This window comes from Pinus tabuliformis, chromosome 1_2 (genome assembly GCF_031772625.1).
Source record: "Pinus tabuliformis cultivar Carrire ecotype Pingquan chromosome 1_2, CPIR1, whole genome shotgun sequence".
Classification (NCBI taxonomy): domain Eukaryota; kingdom Viridiplantae; phylum Streptophyta; class Pinopsida; order Pinales; family Pinaceae; genus Pinus; species Pinus tabuliformis.
The window spans coordinates 1,147,807,863-1,147,820,235 of NC_142298.1; positions in this window are offsets into that span (position 1 = coordinate 1,147,807,863).

Below are 12,373 nucleotides of genomic sequence, written 5' to 3' on the forward strand. Positions count from 1 at the left end.
ATGACTAGCCAACAGGCTACACAGCTCCTTTTCCTGGGAAGGAGATAGGGAGGAGCTGATCTTTAACGTTCTCTCAGGGCCGAACTCCACATTCTTGACTCTGGGAGTGACAGGGTTGGTCGCACAAAGATCCACTAGGGCGCTGGCTTGGGCATCCTCCACCAATTTCTCTAAGGATAGTGCACTGGGAGGTGGATTTTGGATCAAGGTCTCAATCAAGTCATCCTCGTTTGGGGGTCTCTTCTAGTGGTGTCTAGGGTGCACAAAGGTGCTGAGTACACCTCATCCTCTTCTCCTTCCTCCAACCAAAGTGGTAAGTCATGCTCTAAGGAGGGTTGGGCAGGAGGGTATAGGACTAGCTGCTTGGACATAGGACCATTTTTGATGGTCATGTTTCCTGCACGACAGCTTATGTAAGCATCTGCAGTGGCTAACCAAGGCCTTCCCAAAATGAGAGGGTATCCAGTAAGCTTTGCCTTTGGTTGCAGAACCAAGAAATCTGCAGGGTATTCCCAAGAGTCAACAGAGACCAAGACATCCTCCACAATCCCTTCGGGAGTCACGGTGGAGCGATCTGCTAGTTGCAGGACTGTCGAGGTCTTCCTCAAGGAACCCTAAAGATTGAGTTTGAGCATGGTATCCCTGGTCATCACATTAATGGCAGCCCCCAGATCAATCAAGGTGTGAGGTATGATGGTGCCATTGATGTGGACATCTACTACAGGACTCCCAGGATCTAGATACTTTGGGCAGATGACTTGTCCCAACATAAGGTCAGACAGTTGTCCTAAGACATTGATGGTTGAAGCATCTCTCTTTCGCCTGCCTGGGTGTCCGAAACACTTTTCCTTAACCAGTTTGTTGTATATCGGTACATCTTTGATGGCTTGGAGAAGTGGAATTTTCACACACAACTGTTTGAGTTCTCCCAGAAGCTCATCCTCCTCTGGGTTGGGTTGTGTGGTGGCTGTTAGTCTCTCAAGAAAGGGCGGAATAGCCTTTGGTTCACTTTCTTGTTTGTCTTCCTCGTCCTCTGGGGGAGGAGGTTGGCGATCCAGAAGAGTCTTTCCAGATCGCAGATTGATCTCCTGGATCTCCACAACATAGGTAGGGCATGATGTTTCCCCAGTGTATACCTGCTGGGCCTGTCTGTTGTTGGGGTTCGGGTTCGGTTGAGCAGGCATTTGAGGTTGCCTTGGAGGAGCAGGAGGTAATGGTTGAGGTTGAACTGGTGGTGGAGGCAAAATGGCGGGAGGAGTGTTGTACTGGGGCCTCCACCCCGATTGAGGTGCATTCCACTGAGGTTGTGGCTGGGCATGTGAGTGATACGAATGAGTAGTGGGTTGAGTATGATACTGAGGTGGGTAAGACCATGGAGGAGGCACAGACCAGGAAGGATGAGCAGGGGGACCCCAGGAAGGCATAGGAGTAGATTGGTTGGGGCTGTAATAAGCTTGGGGTGCCCCTTCCATCTCCTGCTGGTAAGGTCTAGGTCCTTGTGGCCTCCTTTGGTTGAGGAAATAGAGAGGTTCCGTGGGGGCTTCTGTCCCTTGATACATGGCTTTAAGCCCAGGTAAGGTTGGACATTGATTTGTGGGATGGTCCTCCTCACAAACAAAACATACTTCAACCAAATGTAATGGGCATTCGTTCTTAGGGTGTCTCCTTGTACACCTAGGGCAGAAGATAGCCAAGGCCCTCTCATCTTCTTCCTTCTTCTGCTAGATCCTGAATGTATCAAGTTGCATGGCAATGGTCTGTCTCACCTCACTTTTGAGATCCTCTAATTGATTTGCAAACTCATGTTTGGAGAAAGGAATACCAGCTGAGAGGAGGTTTCCTCTACCTCGTTTCCGGGCTGCCCTAGAGTGGTTTCTAAACACAGTCTTTATGTCCTCATAAGGTAGTTGGTAAATATCTCCTCCAGCTAACATGTGAAGGGTATCTAAGAGGTCTTCATAGACTCCTCGGAGCAGGACCAACTTGAGGGATTCAGGGTCAAGTGTGCACCTGGCCCGTTTATAGCTAAGTTGGAACCTTTCCTCATAATCCTCTAAGGACTCATCATTTCCCATGGTCATCCGGAAGATTTCTCCCTTGGTTTCCTTGGACCTACAGTAGTCCCGGTACTTGTTATTGAAAGCTTGCTGCATCTGAGCCCAAGTGGTGATACTGTTCCCAGGTAAGCCCATGAACCAGCGTAATGCTGCATCCTTAAGGGTTGAGGGGAAGAGTTTCAGATTCTGCTCATCTTCAGTATAGTCATAGGTTCGACAAAGGATAGCAAACTCAAACAGGAAGGTATCAGGATCTTCAGTAGTCAGCCCATGGAAGTGAGGTAAAGCGGAGGGGCTAATATTCTTCATTTTCATGTCCCCATTGGTCTCTCGGATGGGGAAGGCACCTTCTATTCTCTCATCTTCTCCTCTATTGTCAGCCATAGCTTCAGGTGGAATGGTCTCTAACTCTTCTTCTGCTATAGGATCTTCGTATATCTCAGGAGGTTCGCCTATAGGTTCTTCAGGATCACTGTCACCAAATAAGAGAGAAGGGTGGCTCAGTGATGTGGTGGGGGTGTTGGGTAAGAATTTGCCTATTTTGTCACGGTTCCTACGAGGCATGAAATGGAAAGACTTTTGATTGATTTTGTTTTTTTTTTTTTTTTTTTAGGTACCTGCAAAAACTGAAACAAATTGATCTACAACTAACTATCTTGTTGAAATGAAAATGCAGAATTGAAATGAAAGCAGGAAAGAACTAATCTACTTTGCTCAAATGAAATTGCAGGAATGGAAATGCTAATCTATGCTTGCAAAAATGAAATTGCGGAATTGAAATGTTAATCTATGAAAGCAGGAAATGTCTATGCTACTTTTGCAGAATGGAAATGAAATAAACTACTTGGCAGAAGGCGAGAGTAGGAAAATAGAAGAAAAGCAACAATTACTAATACTCTGACGCTTCCCCGGCAACGGTGCCAAAAAGATGGTGGGCTCCAGTATTGTAGCAATAATGCTACAACTCCTGGAGCTTCCTTCTCTAATTTTATCAACCCGGTAGTTCGTAACAAACTTGGAAGCGACAGTGCTGTATGCACAAGTACTAGCTCTTGTCGCAGCTGTCACTTGGTCAGCTGGCACAAATCCGCTAGGGCTCAAGCCAACTTCTATATGTTCTCAGAAGAAGCTTTTTAAGTGATGAACGAAAGCTATCTCAAAGGAAATTAACCTACTTTGCAAGAATGAACTGAAAGCCAACAAAACATGGAAACCCTGGTAAACCCTAATTCTACCAGCTTCATCCTTATGATGCAATGGTGGGAATGCAACTTCTAAAAGTGATTCCATTACTTCTATTGAGATGAGATGCATGTTTATAAACTACTTTCATCTGAAGAGAACGTGTTTTTGTATTTTTGCTCAAGTTGTTGGAGTTATTATGACTGTGCTTCTTACTGGGTCTTGACTGTGCAGGGGTAGATCAAGGGGAGGAAGGCTTGGAAAAGGTCAGAAGGACTCTGAGAGGATCCAAGGGATCCCTAACATCATGCCACAGAAGTTCACAAAGTTCATATGCCTGGCAACCGTGTTTGCAAGCTTCTACAGGATGTCTGCAGGGGGTTCTACAGGAAGTTCAGGATTTCTACAGGAAGTCCCGTAATTTCTACAGGATGTTCTGCAATCGGAGTTTTGGGTGATGGATGAGTGAATGAGCTGTATGGGTGGATAGAGAGGTAGGAGGGGAGCTTGTGATGGCTTATGGATAGAGAGATGAGATGGAGAGGGGGTTTGTAAAGCTGGTTGGTCTAGAGGAGGGTAGAGGCAATGGAAGGCCGAAAAGATAAAACAACGTGGATGATAGAAGAGTTGGGAGGCAAATGATCTAACTGGGAGATAAGTAGATGGCCTAGGCACGGCTTAGAAGGATAAGGAAACGACGGAGTGGTGCTGCACAGTGTAAATGAAACGAATCACCCCTGTCTTGCGTATAACCGAAATGTCATCAACCTACTCTAACTATTTTATTAGAAACCATAGAACAACAATGTCGTTTTTAAGGGAAAATCGTGCATGGTGCTGAAACAAAGAGTTATTGCTCAAGATCTAAATGCATGGACACTTCTACAAATGGAAATATTACGTTAAAGCTTGCATGAACATGTAAAACTGTGCTTTTGGTAGTTGGCACGGTCTGCACTCCCAGTCCCCAAACAAAGGTGAAAGTGAGTGTGCATTCAACCCTTTTTGGAACTCAGATTAACTTCAATCTCCCTACTCTAATCTAAACTACTGAAGCAACTTTGTTCATAACACTAACCTATGTAACCACACCAAGAAATTCGAATCAGCAAACGGTGTTTCCAAGTGCATGTAAAGGAAGAGAAATAGAATGTTGAAAGAAAGATAGGTAACAATACAAAGGAAGGAAGCCTTAGGCTCTTAGGTTGGGCCCAACCCTGAGAGCTTAAGCTCCTTTAAGAACTCAGAGCTGCCTCAAATCTGCCTGCTTATTCATTAAAAGATAATAGTCAAAAGTTTGATAACATGCCAAAAATTGCTTACAAAGAGCAAAACAGGGCTATAGCTCGTAATTCAGAATCTGCAACAAAGTTTCAAAAGTCTTTTTTCGAAGGCTACAGCCTGAACATTTATACATTATGAGGGCCAAGCTGGCCTCCTAAATTAATGGGGCTTGGCTGACCAACTAAAAGTAAACTGTTGTTCCCTTAGAATCCGTTGGCTGCCTTCTAGCTCGGTGGTGATAGCTGTTGGAGCTCGGAGTTGTGGGTGGAGATCACGAGGAAGGCCATTCAATGCCGTGGACAACCTTCCTACAAAACCTCAATGCCACCTTGGCTGTCTCCTAGCCTTCATCTACGTGGTTTTGCTCCATTTAATGTCAAAAAACCTGAAATAAACATGTATTATCCACCTAGGAATAGTGACTGCCCTTCATTCGTACAAATAACATAAATATACTAAAAAATGATGCATAAGTCATGAAAAATGAAGGGTTGAGCAAGGGTAGTGAGGCCAAATGAGCCCAAAATGTTACCAAATTTGGGGCTCATCAGGGGACGACACCCAAATCAGAATCGAGGCTGATGCCTGGGAAGGTAGTGGCAACGCCCACATATTACCATATGAAATGAGGCAGGAACTCAGAGATGTTGGATACTCACACTTAGCCCACATCAAGGAGGAGGGGCGGGCTGAGAATTCATATATACAATGGCAGACCTTTGAAAACTTGGGCATAAGTGACAGATGGAGCAGGGAGTGGTTAAGGTTCGTGGGGGCTCTGGAAGAGGCGAACATCAAGATTACAACAAAAGAAGATTTGCTAATTTGGGCTAAGGCCCCCAATGGCAACTACTCCCCCAAGACTGGGTTCGAGGCCATCATGGAAGCTCGAGAAAATGGCCCTCTGCACTGGTGGTGGTGCTCCATTTGGAAGCTGAAAGCCCCTCACAAAGCGCAACTTCTCCTTTGGTCTATACTATCAAACAAAATCCCAACAAATCAAAACCTGACAAATCGAAATTTACATGGGCCTTCACGATGCAGCCTCTGCAAAATGGCGATCAAGGACACCGACCACCTTTTTCTCCACTGCTCTGTCTCAGCGGACATCTGGAGAATAACCACCACAACACTCATTGTTCCTCTTCATTGGACTGGCCCAAATGTAAAGGAGGCCTGGCAAAGCTGGTGGTCTAATACAACCAGCCATAAGCTAAAAAACCTGCCTCCCATTATCTGTTGGGGCATCTGGATTGTCTAGAACCATAGAATCTTCCAGGACAAAGACATATTGGGAGCGGCTATCTGCAACCACATCCTGGCCACATACAACTCTATCCCTGAAGATCAAGCACAACGCCCCCCTCGGATAATAATCCCAGAAGTAATAGACAGAGGCCAGCCTTGGGCATACTTCGATGGCTCGGCCCAACCGGAGGGAGGAGTTGTCCTACACCTAAACGAGTCTGTGAGCTTCAAAATAAAAGTGGGACTAGGGAGAGGCACAAACAATTTCACAGAACTAAAAAGTCTCAGACACCTACTCTTCTTTGCCAAGGAAAAACACTGCCACAACATACAAATATTTGGAGACTCTCAGCTCATCATAAATTGGATAAATGGGACTTATAACTGTCACTTGCACACACTCAGAGACTTGGTGGAAGAAGCCATTGATTTGAAATCACAGTTTGAGTCTTTTGTCTGCTCTCATATCTACAGGGAAAGGAATGAAGTCGTTGATCTTCTTTCCAAAGAGGCCGCGCAGCTGACCAGAGGACAGTGGATAATCCAAGAGTACAAGGATGGAGACTTTTTCCAGATCTACCACAGGCCTTTTCTACAGGGAAAGGAATGAAGTCGTTGATCTTCTTTCCAAAGAGGTCGCGCAACTGACCAGAGGACAGTGGATAATCCAGGAGTACAGGGATGGAGACTTTTTCCAGATCTACCACAGGCCTTTCATCGACGAGGTGGTTCACCTACAAGACTGATCAATATGATCATCCTAGTTTTTGTTTCTGTTTTTATTTTTGCTCTACAGTTTTTAACATTGCAAATACAATTATGGTTATTTTGACCCTTCAAGTTTAATGAAGGAATATGTAAATATAATGCTCATAACATTTGAACTGAACATATGAACTAACTCAACCCCTGATAGTAGTGAAAGCATTGTTCTAATGCTGGCATACAACTTGTAATTTTCTTAAAATCTTAATGAAAATTACGCATTTTTCCTTGAAAAAAAATTGTTCTATAGCCAAATATAAGATTTTGTAGCCAATTGCTAATTTTGTAGCCAAGTCGCAGATCTATGAGTACGTGCATGACATGGCAAGATCGTGAGTTGGAAGACGTGGCAAATGATAGCCTTAAGTTTTTCCACCTATTAGATTCAAACTAGCCCTTTTTAGATTAGCACAAGAGTGAAGTCAAAGGCACAATCAAAGTGATAGTAGAGTTTGGTAGAGTATGCAGACCAATACATAATTGTTTGTGTAGATTGTGGATCAGGCCTTCGAAGATCAAGGGTGAATGCATGAAAATGGGTTACACTTTTGGGCCAAATGTGACAATAAAATTTTAAAATTTCACTCTCTTATCTAATTAAAGTCCTTAAAATTCATATAAACATTGTGAATTTTGATTCAGAGTAAAAAATTAATTTTTGGAGAATTATGTTGTTGTCCGAATGATATTTTTTGCAAAAAAAATTAGTGTCGTATAATCTACCAATTTTCCATTAAATGAAATGCCTGTTCTTGCAAATTTGTGCACATCTTAAGAGGTATATGTGTGTTCATGTACCATAACTTAGTCTAAAATGTGTAATTTAAAATATATATATATATATATATATATATATATATATATATATATATATATATATATATATATATATATAGATATGAGCATGATCTACACAAAGAGAACTAAGTTAGGCATATTAAAAAATATATATTTTTATGCAAAATTATATTTTTTAATATTTTCGAAGTTGGCGAAGTAATATTTGCATTTTGTAAAGTTATGTTCACTTAAGATTTTTCTTAACTATTTAAATAAATTCAAAAACCAAGAGTACACTTTTGAAGAGGACTTATAAACGAAGATAATGATTTATTTTTTTAAATTTCGTTTTGTATATTTTATGTTATTGATTTTTTATTCATCCCCTTTGAAACTGTCTAAAAAAAATCAAGCATTATCTTAAAAGAAATTAGATGAAAAATATCATATGAATTCGAAAATGTCAAATTCATATGCCATTGGATAGATGATTCCTTTATGAATCCAACATGATCAATTCCACCACCTAAAGACAAATTTTGCCTCAAGTCCACAGGGTACAAAATGGTGTTGCAGAGAAATTTGTAGAAGGGGAGCTAAAACTTTAATTTTTAGGCCTTTAGCACTCGCACAAATGCTCAAAACGCTTGATCGAGCGCTTGAGATAAAATTTCAAATAGCTTGATCGAGGGTCTAAGAAACCCTTGATTGAGCCCTTAACGTGGTTAAATAGAGGTTCGATCCAGCCTATACCTTGATCTAGCTTTAAGGCTCGATCGAGCCACTTTTTTTTTTTTAATTTCGTGCCTTGGTTGTATTGGTGGGAAATTTCAAAAACATGACTCGATCGAAGCCATCGACTCAACCAAGCCACGATCTTGATCGAGCTCCTAGATAACCTTGGGTTACATAGGAGCTCGATCGATCTATCTTTAAGCTCACAAATAGCTCAATCGAGGGCTCAAAGATTGCTTGATCAAGCACTTAAAATGGCTCAATCAAGTTGTTGTTTTTCACTCAAAACACGTATTTGCTTGCCAAAAAGTGTAACTCAACATCATGCATAGACCATCAAGCTAAATCATATATCAATATCTTGTATGAGAAATTTGTGCATCGAGAGAAGAATTTCTCATATGTGCATTGCAACCCTTACTCCTATCATCTTAAACTCTTAAAGCTTATATTTTGACAAAATTGTTCTAGAGTTTCACACCAAATGATTTACTCAAACTGTATAAATACCTATATATTAGGACAATGAGAGACACTTAATATTTTCTTTGATATTAGCATACAAAAGTGTTGTTGTTACTTTAGTCTTACCCATGTGTTTATATTGTATGAGTGATTCCATAGTTTTGAGTGTTTTGAGAGTTAAAAAATTATAGGGACTTCTTCAACAAAGCATGACTGACCCAAGAAGGCCCACTATGCAAGGGAAGCATTGCTCTTTTTTTGTTAATTGTTTTTATAATTGAATTGGTGTAGTTTCAATTCTTTTCACTTTTTAAATGCATATAGTTTCAATGCTTTTTAATTATTGTTTGTGTGCAATGTGTTAACATAACAAAGGTTATTCATATGAACTGTACAATTCAATAAATAACTTTGTACTTCAATTACAATTTTTATATAGATATATTATTAAATGAATAACTAAATAATTTTGTGAAATTTTCATGGCAAAACTTTATATACAAATAGTTTAAAAGTATTTAAAACTAGTTATTATTGATTTTAACAGTTAAATATTTATTTTCAATAGTCAATAATAAATAACTTACAAATAATTTTCAATAGACAAATTAAAAACCAAATCCTACACATATTTGTGCATTACATTTTACAAGTTAATAAAATTCTCGTTTAAAAAATTAACCAACAATTATTATGATCATATTATAACTCACATGTGATAAGTGTAAATTTCCTAGAAAATAATATGAACATCACTGTGTGAGATAATAGCAAAGTGGACATTCCATTGAATGCACAAGTGACATGCTATCCTTTTTTGCAACAACAATCTAGAAATAATTGCCATCATATGGACATTGTGTTTGAGAGTAGTGATGAGTGCTCCTCGATTAAGTTTGAGAATAGTAGTTGTTAGTCCCTGCCTCCGGCATAGCAGGGACTATAGTGTTTGATTGAGCGTTGAATCCATATTAAGTTGGGTTGACCAACTCATTTAACCAATCTTTTAAAAAACCATTTCACCAAAAAATCTTTTTATCCAAAGTTTCTGGTTTGAGGTCTTATTGTCGGGCTATGGATTTTGTTCCTCCAAAAAATGTTTTATCCAAAGTTTGAGAATACCCATCCACCTTTTTATCGAAAGTTATCAAAAGTTTGAAACTGCAAAGGTTTTATCCAAAGTTTGAAAAAACCCATCCACCCCTTTATCCAAAATTTCAAACTGCATATATCCTCCGTCTTGTATATTTCAAAGTTTGTCACTGCATATAAATTTGACACTACATATATCCTTATCCTTAGTTTTACAATTGGCTGTGCATTGGAATAAATTAAACAACATTTTTGCCTCGCCACCTATTGCTACCATGCAAGGTCGCCACCTATTGCTACCATGCAAGGTTGTTGTCGAGCCTGGGTTATGGTGTGGGCCGCCACCTATTGCTACCATGCAAGGTTGCTGTCGAGCCTGGGTTATGGTGTGGGCGTCATTCCATCTCCTATACTCACATGATATCCAAATATAATCACATGATATCCAACTAGCTTGCTGCTTCAGGGACGAACTCATTGGTATGCAAAGAGAGAGCTCGTTGTTGAGCAGGTCATAAATGATGCCTTGCCTGTACCTGAAGAAAGAAGAAAGATCTATGTCAGTGGACATCTCGGCCATGCGTTGATGTAAAAATTTAGATACTTGCATTGTTGATTAATTACATCTCTGCCATTAAACTTCCTTAAACTTAAGGAAGCTTAAAGGAATGAATTGAAGCAAAACTCAAGCAAGCTTCATTGATGGTGCTTCTGCAAAGGATTGAGAATAAACATGTACAACATTTGAATAGTGGGCTGCGACGCAAAACTGCTGGTTTGCCTGAGAGAAGCTCAGGCATGAAAAGCATGAGGGAAACACTGGTACCTGAATAAAGCGAACTAGTAGATGAATAAAGCGAACTAGTAGCGAATATTCATGTTCTCTGTTTGAGGGAAACAGAAAACCATAGCATGCATAGTAAGTTAGATTAACGAAAATAATTGCAAAAATACAGTTAATAGTTGATTAAAACGTTTCTCTCAAGCTTGTATAGTGTATAGTGTATGCTTACTCTTTTTTTCTTTTGAATATTGTAGGAAAACATCCTCAAAGAAACTAGGAGTCGTAGTATCATTGATTCTTATATCGCCACAATGAAGCAGGTAAGTAGCAATCAACGTCTTGCGTTTCAAATGATATTCATGGTCAGGAAGGTTCTTGATTTGTGTGCTAATAAATGGATCCCTGGACATGAAACGATGAAATCCAAAACTATAAATGAGTTCCATTCAGAAATTGGACAAAAGCTCGGTTTAAACCCCCCAAAAAAAATATGTGTAATATGTTTGCAGGAAACAATTTTTGGTATTAGAGGTGTCACAAGTGGTAGGAAGGAGTTTGGTAAAAGATTAGAGGAACTTACATGTCCAAGCCCACGCTGCAAGATTCTGAGAATGGGAACATTTCTGCGAGCTTCCATTTTGAGAATGGGAACATTTCTGCGAGCTTCCATGAACATTTTTGCGAGCTTCCAAGCATGGAGACATTTTTGAGCACTGGAATTTCTGAGAATTGTGTTCATCAGAATTGTATTCATGGCAGCTTTCGGCTTTCCAGTTAAGGGCATGAAACGATAAGGCTTTCCAGCTAAGGGCATGAAACGCTAAGGGTCGCTGGTATTTTCACTCTATCTGGAAGTTGCATGGGACAATGTCTGAGGCATGGAATTGAAGACAACACATGGTTTCTTTTTTCTTCACTTTATGCAAAAGCGTTCATGAAGACAACATGTGGTTTGCTTTATGCAAGTGTTCACAACTGCCATTAATGCAAAATTTGAAGTCTATTGGTTTCTTAAAGACTACGTGGTTTTTAGGCGCTGCTATAATTTTGTTCTGTTGCTTATCCTTTAGTAAAAATGTTGCGTTGTTAAACTCGCAGTTGAATTCATATTTCTGCTCAAACCTTGAAGTCAAAAGCATATTTTCTTAATCGATATATTGATTCTATCACTTCAAACTTTATCTCTTCAATATCTCTTGAATGAAAAACTTTATCTGTGATATCTCTTGAATGAAAATTTATAAAACGAGTAGTTAAAAAAAGAAAAAGTGACCTATTCCGCCTGTTTCCATTTGGTACATACTAGCTCATTCTGGAATAGGGCTTTAACAACAACGATATTATTGATTTCAAGAAGGAGACCATTACCTTCTTGACATCTCATATATGTTCTTCGATTTAAAATTTTTAATTAGCTAAACATTATATCTCGTGAGGGTCCTCTACCCACCTTAATTGATAGCATTGAATGTAGCGCATATGAGATATGGAAAAATGTTTACATTAATCTTTAAAATAAAGATTTACAATAGCTCTATGTGATGTATTTTGGTATATGTGACTGAAATCATTTGACATGGACTTCTCTTAGCTCTCTTAGCGTTTGGTAATTCATGCTCTGGCTTACGACAACCTGCAGTAACTAGCAACTACCAGCCGCCCCTTGCCATCGAACTGCTTTATTACCAGCTGCCCCATGCCAACCAACTGCTTCATTCAGGCACGATATTTTGCCCAGATTTATATTTGGTTAAATACAAAATATTGTTATAGTGTAGTAGTATAACTCTCTTATTTGAACATAAACCAGAATTCTCCATTGCAGAAGTTCGACCTAGATAATGCTTCTAATGTTGTTGTTCCCACTCCAGATTGTTCTCGTGATACTGCTGGATATTACCACGGTTTCGCTCTAATATAATAGAAGGAAGCATTCCCCATCTCTAGTTGTTTTGACAGTTTTCTATGCAGCTCGATATCC